General features: G+C 38.8%; 1 pseudogene; it reads left to right on the forward strand.

Moving 5' to 3' along the window:
• Positions 1-14,907: 14,907 nt before the first annotated feature.
• On the forward strand, positions 14,908-15,027 carry LOC112479060 (annotated as a pseudogene).

Below are 15,027 nucleotides of genomic sequence, written 5' to 3' on the forward strand. Positions count from 1 at the left end.
GGGGGTGGCGAGGGGGTTGTCCCCTTTTAAGCCAAGTGGACTCTTGGCACCAGTCTTATAAAGACTTCCAAAAAATAGAAAAAGAAAAACACTTTCCAACAAATTTTATGAGGCTTCTATAACTTTATATGAAAATCTGACAAGGATATAAGAAAAACGGAAAGTACAGACCAATTTTTACCATGAACGTATATGCAAAAATCCCAAATAAAATACTAACAAATCAAATCCAGTGATATATTTTATATTTTTTCCAATAAAACAAACCACTCTGTATTTCTAGAATAACCATATATAGTTGTACACACACACACACACACACACACACACACACGCACACACACACACACACACACACAAATGAGTTATTCTAGAAATGCCAGTGTGTTTTGATGTTTGAAAATAAATCAACAAAATTTACTATTTTCACAGGAAAAAAATGGAGAAAATCATATCACTTCCATACATTCAGAAAAAAGCATTTGATAAAATTCAACTCTTCATAATTTTTAAAAATACTCTTAGCAAACTACAAACAGGAGAAAATTTTCTAAATCTGATAAAGTCTACCTACATCCTGATGAGTATGGTTAATAATACTATATTGTATATTTGAATGGTGCTAAGCAAGTAGATCTTTAAAGTGCTCATCACAAGAAAAGAAATTTGTTACTACATACGGTGGTAGATGTTAGCTAGACATATTGTGGTTATCACTTTATAACAAATACAGATATAGAATCATTATGTTGTATATCTGGAACTAATATAATGCTATATGTCAATTATATCTCAATAAAAAAAGAAACAATACAAACAAAAAGACAATGGAACCACACCTTTAAAATACTGAAATAAAACACCGTCAACCTAGAATTCTACCATGCCAATGAAAATATCTTTCAAAAACCGAGACAAAGTAAAGACTTATTCAAACATACAAAAGCTGAAAGACCCAACAGACCCACATTGTAAGAAATGTAAAAAGAACTTATTCACACAGGAGGAAAATGATGCCACGTGGAAATATGCATCTGCACAAAAGAATAAAGAACACCAAAAATGGCAGCAGTTTTCAGCATATGGTCTGGGAACTCTGGGTTGAACCCTTCCAGGAGATCCGCAAGGGCAAATTATCGTCGTAATAATGCCAAGGTATTGTCTTTTCATGTTCGTTCTCTCTCAGTGTACAGTGGCGTTTTCCAGTGTTATATGGCAAATGAATAACTGCAGAGGCAGGCATGTGGATCTGTCTTTCTTCTGTTAAGCCAGACATTCAAGAGATTTGTTAAAAATGTAAAACAGTGTCACTCTTCTCGTAAAGTTTTTGTTTTGAAAAAGATATTTCTCATTAAAACCTGTTATTTGTGTTAACCTGTAATCTCATTGTTATTTTAAAATTAATTAATAATATTTTTAAATTTCTTGTTTTAAAATTTTCTAGTGCAGCAGATATTGATAAAAAATAATCCATAGAAATAGATGCTTTTCAGCATCCTCCATAATCTTTAAGACTATTTAAGGAGTCCTGAGACCAAAAGTATCACAGTGGCTGTTCCAGGACAGCTTAGCATTTAAAGGCCTTTGACAAAGACGACGGAAATAAGGACAGTTTGGTGACACATAGAGCAATGTGATTAAAAAAAAAAAAATGAAGGAAAGTCTTTAGAATTAGAAGAAGATAGAATAGGACCAGAAAACCTCAGTCTGGAGGTTTATACAAAATGAAAGCAGGGCAAAAGCTTCAAGAAGATTGTCTCTGGGGTGTAAATCATTTACCTGCTCACTGTGGACCACTAGTGCCTGGTAAATATAATTGCCCAGCAACTTCAGTGATTAGTTGTTTGAGACACAGATATGATTGCAAAGTATGGCTGTATTGAATAATAATACCATTTAAATTGGGGTATTATTGGACAGGGACACTGTCCAAGTCCCTTGTAGCATTATCATTCACGGTTACCTTTCTGTCATTTTACTTATAAAGAAATTGCAAACTTGGAGAAGAAAGGGTGTGGACTTTGGATTCAGGTAGCCCTGAATTCAAAACTTGCTTAATCTTGCTCTTTTCGAGAAATCGCTGTGTGAGATCTTAGCCGTTTCAAGCTTGTACTGCAGAAGGTGCCCTGATTCTGGCCTCGGCTCTGACGGCATGGCTTCTCTCGTTCCAGCCACTGTTTGATTCTGATTTGCCAGCTTTTCCAACAAGTAAGTCTCAGAGAACTCAGACTTTAACAGTAAATTTACTTCTTCTTGTAGTAATGGATGAGGGTTCCAATTTGCCACATTCTCTCTGACGCTTGTTATTGTCCACCTTTTTTATTGTTAGTCATCTCATGTGGTATTGTTAGTCCCAATAACTAACAATAGACTAAATGTTTGTGTCCCCCACAAATTCGTATGTCGAAGTCCTAATATAATGGTATTTAGAGGTGAGATTTGGGGAGTTGATTAGGTCATGAAAGTGGAGTTAATGTCCCATTTAGAAGAGGGAGAGAGCTAGACCTTGCTCTCTCTCCTCCATATGAAGATATAATGAGAAGACGGCCATTGGTAAACCAAGAATAGGGCCTTCTACTAGAACCCGACCATCCTGGCACTCTGATCTTGGACTTCAGCCTCTAGAACTGTGAAAAATAAATGTTTGTTGTTTAAGCTACCCAGTCTATGGTATTCCGTTGTAGCAGCTCCAACAGGCTAAGACAGACTAAACATCTTTTCTTTTATTTACTGACTATTTGCATATATTCTTTGGAGAAATATCTATGTCCTTGTCCATTTTTAAATTATGTTGTCCTTTTATTGTTAAGTTGCATCTGGCAGGATAATTTTGAGGTGCATGTTCTCTACTGTCTGCCAAGTTATTCACTGGGGACTAAGATCCATTTGGTCACCCTGGTAACTTGCTTGATAGCACATGCTTTATCGGCGCCTTCCTTTCTGTATTAGTGTGCTGGGACTGCCATAACAAAATCCCACACACCGGGTGGCTTAAGCAGAAATGTATTGTCTCAAAGTTCTGGAGGCTAGAAGTCCAACATCAAGACGTCAACCATGTTGGTTCTTTTCGACAGCTGTGAGAAAAAAACATCTGTTCTATTCTTCTAACCTAGCTTCTGGTGGTTTGTTTGCAATCTCTGGTGTTCCTTGGCTTGTAGAAGCACCCACTCAGATCTCTCTGCCTTCATGTTCACGTGGTGTTCTACCTGTGTGCATGTCTGTGTCCAAATTTCTTCTTTTGATGAAGATATCAGTCATATTGGATTAGGGCCCACACTACACCCTAAGATCTCATTCTGACTTAACAATTACATATGTAATATCCATAAGATCTCATCCTGACTCAACAATTACATATGTAATATCCTATCCCCAAATAAGGTCACGTTTTGAAATAATGGTTCTTAGGACTTCAACATATGAATTTGGGGTGGGGATACAACTGAAACCATAAGACTTTCTTTGTTTCACTTTCATACTCTCCAGTTGCTGTTTCCGGAGATTATTGACCAATAAACAACATGCACTCAAATCCTTATCTCAGGGCCTGCTTCCAGGGGAGCCAAAGCCAGACAGAAAAACAATCAGGGCCTTGCTAAGTTTAAAGGCAAACATCACCCCCAGGGCCTCCAGTCACCCCCTGGGGTAGAAATTTCCAGTGACACTCACCTTCTCTAAAAGGACCAAGAGTTTGGACTGAAAATATTAAGTCCTCGGCTACTTTTCCTAAGAACTTCATATAACTCTGGGGGTGGGATTTTTTGTCAATCAAGCTTTTGCAGTTTATTTGGTGATATTTTCAACTCATTAAAAAAAATTTTTAATGAAGTAGGTAGATTCTTTCTTTTTCTTTTTTTCTTTTCTTTTCTTTTCTTTTTAGGTAGTAGATTAGAAGGAAAGGTTTTTAACAAAACTGTGGAGGGTGGGTATGGATGCCATCTAAAATTCTGGGTGAAGACTAGGTATGTCACTATTCACTTCTTCCCATGCCCATCACACATGCTTCGGATGAACTGGAGTTTTGGGTTTTTCTGTATACACCAACCTCTACTTTATCCTTCTGCTTTTGCCTGGGATAGTTCCACCATCCCACCAACAATTCACAAGTTCTCACACTTCCTTTAAGTTCCAGCTCAAATGTCATTTCTTATTTTTAAGTCATTCCCAATTTAGTCTAATCAGAGTGAATTCCTGGACCTGTATGGCAGCCATCAATCAGTCCAGATAGGCCGGTGGCCCAGAGCTTCTGGCAGACATCTTGCCATCACATAAAGCCCGAGAATGAAGCCTACACAGAGATGAGCAGACAAGAGAGATGGAGAGAAGGCCAGTCTTGGGGACATCCTTGAACTCCTGGATCAAACTATGCCAAACTCTGCCAATCTCTCGACATTTCAATGTCATGTGCCAGAGTATTTCATCTTCTTGTTTAACTCAATTTGAATTGATTATTGCTTGTTTAAAATTAATCCAGAGACCTAAGACTGGATCATCCATAAGGTACAACTTTGAAGATGTGGGCAGGATAGCTGTGGGGACTCTCAGCCTTCCTCTTTACCACAGTAGGGGTCCTAGAATGACGCAGTACCTCTTATGTCAAGTCTTCTCTGGATAGAACATTTTTTTAGTTAAGTCACATAATTTGGAAGTTCCTTTTATATTATAACCTCAAAAACAATATTCCCTAATGTTTTAACTAAAGAATTTGGGGAACCTAACATTTCACAGTATCTTGCATTTAGTGGATGTTCAATTAAAAATCTCTAGATTTGATTTTTCTACTTCTTAGAATCTTGAATTTTAGAACTGGAGATTTTAAAGGTATGAAGTCTGTCCCTCTCATTTTAAAGATGAAGAAACATTTGCACAGATAGGTTAAAGGGTTTTGCCAAGATCATGCTGCTAGCTAATGGCAGAGCCAGAAGGATAGAACCCAGGTCTCCTAACTCCCATTCTAGTGCTTTTTCTTTTCACTCTACTTCTATCCCAAAGCATCTAGCATAGTACTTAGCACATAGAAAGCGCCCAATTAAGGAAGAGATGATTGATCACCCACAGAGCCAGATGTTCAACTCAGGTGGAGGTTTGAGAGCATCAGCCAGGAGACTTCTCCAAAAGGACAGGATAAATGCTTCAGGAGCCTCCTAGTGGCAGGACTCCTGAGTCTAGTTGGCCCGCACTAGCCCTCTGATCACTATTTTGGATAGCAGCTAAGACCTCAAGTATATGGGTTTCTTGCAAGTCAGAGATGATTCTTCTAGGGTTGCTGCCAGCAAAAGCAAACATCCTGGAGGAGACTTGGATTGAACTGGTGCTGTCCCAAGCCACTGTCTTTTAATGCTTCTCTGTAGAGTTAGGAGATTCAAAGAGCTGGGTTTCTTGCTCTGAAAAAGTAACTTTCCTGTCTTTTGGGAGGAAAACACATAATCACCTTTAAGACTTTGAGTGTTCAGATGGAAAACAAGCTGGACTATGACATGTCCCATGTTGAAAGATTTGTCTTTTGAAGCCACCCTCTCCACTGAGTGGTAGATCACAGCCCTCCTAGTAAAAAGTCCTGACTCTCAAAACTACACCTCAGGAAACAAAAGCTCAGAACCAGACTAGACTTCTGACACTACAATTAGCCCCATTGCAAAAGGCTTCCTGCTTGGCTTTCGGACCCCTTCTTCTACCTCCGTTCCTCATTCTAGGGCTAAGTAATAACAATGCAGATGGAGAGGGATAGAATGTCCTGAAGCAGACCCAATCACCAAGATTGCCTGGAGCCCAACCCCCAAATCCCTTCTTTTTGTTCAAGGAGTACCACAGTAGCGCATAAATGCTCCCCAGTGGCCACAATGGTCCTTCTGTGACTCTCACATGCTCCCTGCCCCCCTCACCTGTGCTTAAGGACCACCCATACTCTATACCTATCCCTTCCTTGCTATGCTGCTGTCTCTCTTCCACCACAGTTGCCATTTCCGTCATCACCATCCTGATGTCATGTTGTCTTGTCCTACCTGCTCTTCTGCCCAGGGGCAGTCACTGCTCTGCTCCTGGAGCCTCCTGCTCTCTGGTTCCCATCAGTTGTCACTGACAGACGGTTTCATGAAGTATCTCCCTCTCTTAAAGGAATGTGACACCAAGCACCTGGTAAGGTGGACTGGAAGATGAGGTGAGGGATGCACACAACACTATCCCTGTACACTATTGCCCAACCAGGTATTGCATAAGTAAATTCCTTGCTCATCAGGTACCCCCAGAAGGTTAAAGAGTAGCAATAATGACCCAATTATGTGAGGATCTTAATTTCTGGTCCAGCTTCAGCCCTAATAGCCAATAATTCATGCATGCATCCATCCATTGTTCAGTAAATATAAATTACTGATCAATATACATGAAACAAGCAGTTCTAAGACCTGAGGATACAGCTGGTACAAGATAGACAAAGTCTCCAGGGTCTTAGAAGCCTATTTTCCAATGAGGTGAAATAGACAATAAACAAGTGTATAAATGAGAACATTTTGGAGAATGATAAGTGTTCTTGAATATATTTAAGTGGCCCAGAGAGCAAGGGAAGGGTGAGGCCAGGACTTTGGCTTAGGGTTAAGGAAGGCCTCTCACAGGAGGTGACATTTGAACAGATGCCTGGTGGAGAAAAGTTCAGTACATAAAGATCCCAGGAAATGGCTCCAGGCAGGAGACAGCAGTGCCAGGGCCCGCAGATAGGAAGGAACTCTGCTTGTTCAGAATGAGGCTTCGTGAGTGATGGGGAGAGCACAAAGGGCTTTATATGCCAGAGCCAGAGGGGAGCCTTGAAGCAGAGGAGTCTTGTGCTCTGATGGAGAGGCCCCACTGGCTGCTCTGGACAGCGGACTGCAGTTAGGAGGCTGTGGTAAGAGAGGCACATGGCATGCATTCGATGACAGCATGGAGATGGGAAAAGGGCAGATTCAGAATATATTTTTAATGTAGAGACAACAGGATTGCCTTAGAAGCATATTATACACACTTTCCATAGTCTTCAATGCCTTGATTTATAATGGCTTCATCACTTAGCTTGCAAAGAAACGAGAGCAAAGAGTGTCCAAATGTAGTTTCATAAGGCTGCTATAACAAATTACCCCCAATTTAGTGGCTTAAAACAACAAGAATGTATCATTTTACAGCTCTGGAGGTCTGAAGTCTGAAATGGGTCTGGGGCTGAAATTGAGGTGCCAGCAGGGCTGGTTACTGGAGACTCTGAGGGGAGAATCTGTTTCTTTACCTTTTGCAGCTTCTAGAGGCTGCCTGTGTTCCTCCATCTTCAAGGCCAGCACTCACATCACTCCAACTTCTACTTCCGTTGTCACATCTCCTCTGTCTCTCCTGCCTCCCTCTTTCATTTATAAAAACTGGCGATTACACTGGATCCACGCAGATATCCCAAGATAATCTCCCCACCTTGAGATAATTAACTTCTTCACATCTGTGCACAAATGTGAAAGGCAACATAGTCACAGGTTCTGGGAATTACAACGTGGACATCTTCGAGAGGGCCATTATTCTGCCTACCACGCTCTTAATAGATTTTTATTCCCTTGCTGCTTTCTTTATTGTCACATGTAACCATTTCCAAAACTTTAGCATTCTTTCTATTAGTCATACATTCTTTTCTTCTTCCCTTCCTTTATTTAACAACCATTTTCTGTGCATCTGCTATGTGCTAAGCACTCTGCCAGGCATTGTGGGGAGACAGCTATGTATCCGGTCTCTACCCTCACGGAATTTGCAGTCAGCTTTCCTGAATAGCTTTGTCACTGCTTCAATTGAAGTGAGTTGGTTGTCGTGCAAGAACATTGCAAACGAGGCAGTCATCACGTTGCCACCTCTGCTGAATTTCTACCACTGGAGTCAGTAAAACACCACCTAAGACACAGGAAGAAGCATCAATAGATTGACCAAAAAAAGAGAGAGCTAACAACAAAGAGTGTGGGTCAAGATGTGAAGTCTTGGTTTTCACAAAGTGTGGAACTGATCTGTCCTGAGTAGGCACTGGTGCTGTGGTGGCCTCTCACACACTCACACAAGGCTTGCTGCTGACCAGCATTATTGTCTCTTACTACTCTCCCACTTCTCCAAGTGCAGCCTTCTGGAAAACATCTGAGCCATTTATTGGCAAATATCCCATAATCTAGTCTCAGGAAATGCTTTACAAGACACTTGGCCCCCAAAGAGTCCTTATCTCTTAAAGATACATACTGAAATATTTATAGATGAAATGAAACAAAGTCTGGGATTTACTTATGACCATTTGGGAGGAAATGGATGGGTATAGATGAAATAAATCTGGCTATGAGTTAATAATTGTTGAAGCGGGATGATGGGAAGGCTGGGGGTTAATAATTGTTGAAGCGGGATGATGGGAAGGCTATACATATATATATAAAATATATATACATATATATACACACACATATATATAATTACAATTACAACAATTACAACAACAATAGCTGCTATTTACTGAGTGACAGGTACTGTGAGATATATATACATATATATACACACACATATATGTATATATATATATTTTTTTGCATGTTTGACATTTTTTTAAAAACTTAATGGGAAAAGCCTCCACATTTCACTTTATGGCGTTGAAACAAACTTAACATTTGGATATATTTTGCTTTTAATAATTGCCTAGATAAAGTAAATAAATAAATGCAGGCTTACAAATACTTGACAAAACAGGCATTTTCTACAGCCTCTGGGAAGAGCAGGGACGACAAAGTACTAGATATCTTGCCTGCTGCTCATCTTGAAACAATAATGGTACTGTCCTCCAGGGAAGAAACACATGAAACTCTGGAACATTATTCTAGCAATTGAATTCAAAGGGCAAAAGATATCATCTGGGAAAAGGTAATTTAACTTGATTAAGAGATAATCGTGGTTCTTTATGATGGATGTGATAAACTGGCTTGACCTGTCTCAGAATTTTCATACATTAATTTCTAGGCAGTATATTAACATTAGACTCCTTTTGGATCATGAAAGTGGTTGTCAGTCTCAGGACAAATTTGAGAAAAACAGCTGTGAGATGGATAGACTATTCTTTGGAACGTCTTCACCTGCTTTTGCAGCACTCCTGTGAGGCAGTATTATGCAGTGGAAAGACCACAGAATTTGAAGCCAAAAAACTTGACTTCTACCTCACAAGCCTGCTTTGTGACTTTGGGCAAATTACATAACCTCACTGAACCTCAGTTTCTACATCTATAAAATAGGCCTAATCATATGTACTTTGCCAGGATGCCATGAGGATTATGGATAATGTATGTAAAATGCCTCTCCCATCACAGACACTCAATTTATGGTAGCTTATTGTATTCATAATTGCATGTTCCTCTTTACCACACTCAGTAGTTCCCAATATAGTGCCTAGTGCATAGGAAGAATGCAACAAATGTTTGTTGCATTACATTAAACTTTGAGATGGTAGATAGAGTTAATGGTAAGTATCAAGAGAGATTACATCAGAATCCTCCCCTTTGCAGGTCACTCATCCTCACGAGAGCTTTTCCAGCTAATTACTCAAGCCAGAAAATAGATCCATTTGTGACAGCTCCCTCTTCTTCCACTTCACATTTAATCAGTCACCAGATTCTATCTCTTTGATGCCGCGGTCCAGCCCCTACAGGATCCAGGGGGCCCCGAAGGTGGGCAAGGCGTCGGCGCGGGAGACAGTCGACTACACAACTCAGAGGCGGTGTGACACTGTTCCGTTTTATTGTGATTTGAGTACAACTTTCATACTTTTTATTTTGGCATTTGATTATACTTTGTTGTTAAGGTAACAGGGAGTTAAATTTCTGTGGTTAGGTGAAGCAGAAAAATCTTATAGAGTATATTATTATTAATATTCATGATTAACTAGTACATTTTTCTCTCAATCATTAGAACAGAACTACCTGATGGAACAATCTAAACTTTTAATTCTTATATCTATTACGTAAGATACAGTTTGATTTAAGTAAAGGTGATAGATAGATGTATTCATAACAGCAAGCATTGGCTTGTGGGCAGACATTGTTCTTCTTTCTGCCTGAAGAAATCTTTTAAATGCTATTTGATTTATGCTATATCTAAAGTTCAAGCTGAACCTTTCTCATAGCTGTTCAAAAGTTTCCTTGGTGCAGTAATGAGGAAAATATTTATAAAAATCAGTTTTACAAAGCTGCTTTCATAAGCTAAGTTTCTGTTCCTTTGTTTTTTAAGCACCAAGGAGATCCTGACCTAGCCAGCCTTTCTATGAAACTTAAACTACTATAAGGCACATTTTATCTTTATTCACTATACGTATACTATCTTTATTATAAGCTCCTGTATAAGGCAAAGGAAGATCAGGTAATCTTTTCATACTATTAGCCCCCCTAGGTGGATACCAGAGTTTTCTATTTATCCACTAGGCCACAAACGGAGGCCCTTCCATAGTAGGCACAGGCTTATGAGTAAATTTCTTATCCTTTACTAATTTTTCTACTAACTGCGTGGGAACAGGAGTATAATTCAGTAATTCAGCTTGTTATAATTTATTCATAATATCTTTAAGAGGCGCATCAAAAGGAATTTCCCTTAATAATTGTTCAAATAAAGGGTTTACGCATTCTGGACACGTCAGGGTGACTAGAGCTGATTCCATATGCAGGGAATTTACTATGTTTTCCTCAGAGCCAATTTTGAGGAAATCCATTTGTATAGCGTTTACACTTACTAGAACTTGTGCTACCCAAATTCCCCCTCTTAATAGGATCATTTCTAAGAAACCAATTATCCCTAAACACATGCCACGTCCTCGTTCTTGACGATGCATTCCTTGAAGCTTCTGTCCCCATCTCCGGACCTTGTCACGCAGTAGGGTAGAAAGAGGACGCGGCACTTTGAGTTCTCAGTTATCACTAGAATCTATTCGCTACTCTGCTACCACCCTGGTTCAAGACTATCTTCTTTTTCATCTTGTCTATAGCAAAGTTAGGTCTCTTCATATCTGTTCTTACTCCTCTATAATCTTTTCTCTTCACTGTAGCCAGAGGTATTTTTTCTTTTTCTTTTTCTTTAAATTATGGAAAAGTTTAAATAGTCACAAAAAGTTTAAATAGTCTCATGCAGCTTCAATAGTGATCAATAATTGGCCGGTTTTGTTTCCTATATACCCCACCCACTGTCTCCAATGTTCTTAGATTATTTGAAGCAAATTCCAGATGTCATAGCTTTTGAGGAGAGATCTTTTCTTGCATTCAGAATAAAACTCTAAATCCTTCACGTGGCTTGTGGTGATCTGATCCCTGCTGACTTGACTTCTCTGACTACGGATCACAATTGGCTAGTCCCCCTTCCCAGACCCAGTCAAACTGCCTCTTCTCAGTTCCTCCAGCATTTTATGTTGTCTCCTTATGGTCCTGAGGCCTTCAGGGTGGGCTATTTCTAGTGCCCTAAAAGCTCGTCCTTTATCCTCTTTTGCTCTCTTTGTTCAGCTTCAGCTACTCCTGCTTCTGCTATCACCCGGCTCGTCACTGCTCAAAAGGTCCCTCACAGCTCTCTCAGTACCTTGTGCTTCTCCTCCGATTATATATAGATAATTTTGTAAGTAGTCGCACAAAGTTGTCTCCCCTGTTAAAAATAAATTCTGTGGGCATAAGACTGTGTCTTATTCCTTCATGAGGCAACCAGCAAATGATTCAATGCCTTCCGTATAGGAGGCCCTTCATAAATACCTATTGAATGAGGTCCCCAAGAAAGGTAAACACAAAAGCCACAACCATTTTATATTATAAATTGCTGCTAGACCAGTGTCCTAAACTTTTTATAACTACAAGAGCAATGTTCAGACCTTTAAGTGTATTTTGTTATAGTTAATATGACTTCTTTAAAAGATTGTAAGTTGCATTATGCTAGACACTGAGGATTCAAAGATGAATGATACATGATCCTTCCTCAAAGAGCTGAGTCTAGTGGAAAGGACAGTCATTTAATTATTTGAAAACTGGTAATTTCTCATGTATTATATATAGAGGCCAGAATATTTAATAAGCTAGAGAACCCACAAAGTGTCAGACAACTAAGAATAAACGGGAGTTTGCTGTAAAAACGACAGCTAACATTTACTGGGTCCTTCCTTTGGCGGGGGCAGGTATGGGACAAAGCCTACTTCACAAATGATTACATTTAATCTTTACAACACTCTTTAAGAAATGACTTATTCCCATCTTGCAGATTAAAACAAACAAACAAACAAACAAACAACCTACCAAGGCATTAAAAACTTAGATAACTCTAAGTCACCCAGGATTTGAAATTAGGAGTCTGACTCCAGAAGGAGCACCCCTAAACTTTATTCTGGTGCTTACGAGTAATCTTTGAGTACTGCTGCAAGAGAAAAAAGAAAAGACACTTTACAATTCATCAGTGCTTTCCACTTGGTATGCTGGTTTCAGGACTATGTATGCACACCTTCATAGGAAAACAGCAGCTGTTGAAAACCTGTTACTGATAAGGCCAGGTTCCTGTGGGTCTAGGGCACTAAACATTAAATTTGGACTTTGTACCAAGTCTTACCTGCAAAGAGAAATATGCTAGAAGCTCTCAATTTGTGAAGCTACTGCCTGCCATGAACTTAGCCTACCTTATCAGCCAAATTGAAAGCTCTGCACTATTGTCTTCATTGCACAGTATATCCTGTCTGCTTACCTTCTACGGATGGGTACTGACCAAGAGGAAATTTATTATATTTTAAAAAGGAGAAATTTTTAGGGTAAATTGCATGTATGGATCTTGAACCATCAAAAGAAATGTTGTATTAATTATGAATATTTGGAAATTTGTTTTTCACTTTTTATTAAGGAAAATTTCAATCATATACAGAGGTAGACTGAATAGTATAATTTCCCTCCAAATACACATCACCCTGCTTCAACAATGATCAACTCATAGCCAATCTGTTTCATTTATATTGTCTTTGACTTCTTCCCCTTTTGTTTTACTTGGAAACACATATGTTTGGGAATGTTTTGAATGGTATGCTCAGTTGATAAAATGTAGAATGTATGAAATCAATAGAACAAGTAAACATGACTTGGTCAGCAAGATATTTGGAGAAAGAGGAACAAGAAAGAGGAATAGGCTTGTGTGGTTTTGACTACAGAAAAGACAAAGAACCAGTACAGATTATTGGTGGCATTTGCACAGGCAGAAAATAATGTGCCATGGGTGGAAAGTTTTGATTACAGATGAGGTTATGTGGTAAGTCTACCTATTAAATCAAGTTTCTTGAGCATACCATCTCTGCCTTTCGTCCCTACACACGCCCCCACATATTCACCACCAATATATTTAAGTTACTTGTCTGAGGATCTATATTGTCCCTTGCAATGCCTACTCCATCTTGCTGAAGCCATTGCTACATGAAAAAAAAACAAACAAACAAACCCTAGAGGAGCACTGTTAATCGAAATATGATGTGAGCCACACTCATAACTTCACATTTTCTAGTAGATACATTTTAAAAGTAAGAAGAAACTAGTAAAATTAATGTTAATATCATATTTTATTTAACCTAGTATATCCAAATTATCATTCTAATATATTATATAATTTATTATATATTATCAATATATTATGTAATTTATTATATAATATATTATCAAGGTATTATGTAATTTATTATACAATATATTCTCAATATATTATATAATTTATTATCAATAAATTATCAACATATTTTACATTATTTCTTTTGTACTAAGTCTTTGAAATGCAGTGTATATTTTATAGTTACAGCATAACTGGATTTGGACTAGCAATGTTTTAAGAGCTTAATAGTCATATGTGTCTAGTGGCTATTGAGTTGGACAGAGCAGTCCTAGAGACCCCAGGGAAGGGAAGCCAACAATACTTTGCAATTTACCTGAAAATAACGCTACAAAAGATTTCTGGTAAAAGTCAAAGTACAATGTGTGAATGCTAGGATTCTCCAGGAGATCTACTAAAATGAATAAGAGAAACAACAACAATAAAAAGATTAGACAAATCCACCTGGAAACAAGGAAATAACTATAAACTCCAAAATCCAGGCTTTAAAGAAATGTTAAAAAAAGCAAGGCTGTAGCAAGCAGAAGGGATGTTAGCCATTCCGGAGAGTTCCTTTAGTTACAACAGCATAGTAAAGTTCAGCCGCTCTGGGGACTCAAATCCTGGTTCTGTTTGTTACAAACTGTATAGCTCGGACAAGTTATTTCATCTTTCTTTGCCTCCAGTCCCTCATCTTTAAAATGAGAGTCATCAAAAGGTTGGTTGTAAGGTTTAAATGAAGTAATACATATCAAACACTTAGAACTCATACTGACACAACCCTCGTTAATCTCACTCTAAATATTAACCATTAAAAGGAAAGACAAAACAAACCCAACGGTAACTGAATTTTGGGTGGACAAAGAGGAATGTGAGAACTGAGGAAAGTGGGGCTGATGATAAAACTGAATTCATAAGACATTTCTGTTTTCTCTGGGGTCTGGGTTCTATCTTAATGAAGTTGCTTGGGAGTGGGAGGGAGAAGAGAGAGGAAACCAAAACTGGTTTTGCAGGTGCTGACTAGCGTCCATTAAGCACAGTTAAACACAAAGTCACTAGACAAAACACCTATGAATTATTACAGGTGTCCACAGCAACATCTTACTTGGGCAACCTGCTCACATGGAGGGAAATTATCACACTGAGAAAAAGAACAACATAGATGACTTGGAAAGAGCATTCTGAGGCAGCATTTTCATTTTGAAGTTGTGAACTATGCTGGCTTACTCCACTGACCTTGTCCAAATTGTTTTTGAACAAAAAGCAGACCCAGATACAGATAACTGCTCACATATATAGAAGAGTCAAAAAGAGAAAAACTGGCCATGCTACCCTGAACAAGCCTGATCCCATCTGATCTCGGAAGCTAAGCAGGGTCGGGCCTGGTTAGTACTTCAATGGGAGAGCACTTAAGAAGATCAGGTGCTGTAGGCG

This window comes from Pteropus alecto, unplaced genomic scaffold (genome assembly GCF_000325575.1).
Source record: "Pteropus alecto unplaced genomic scaffold, ASM32557v1 scaffold33, whole genome shotgun sequence".
Taxonomy (NCBI): Eukaryota; Metazoa; Chordata; class Mammalia; order Chiroptera; family Pteropodidae; genus Pteropus; species Pteropus alecto.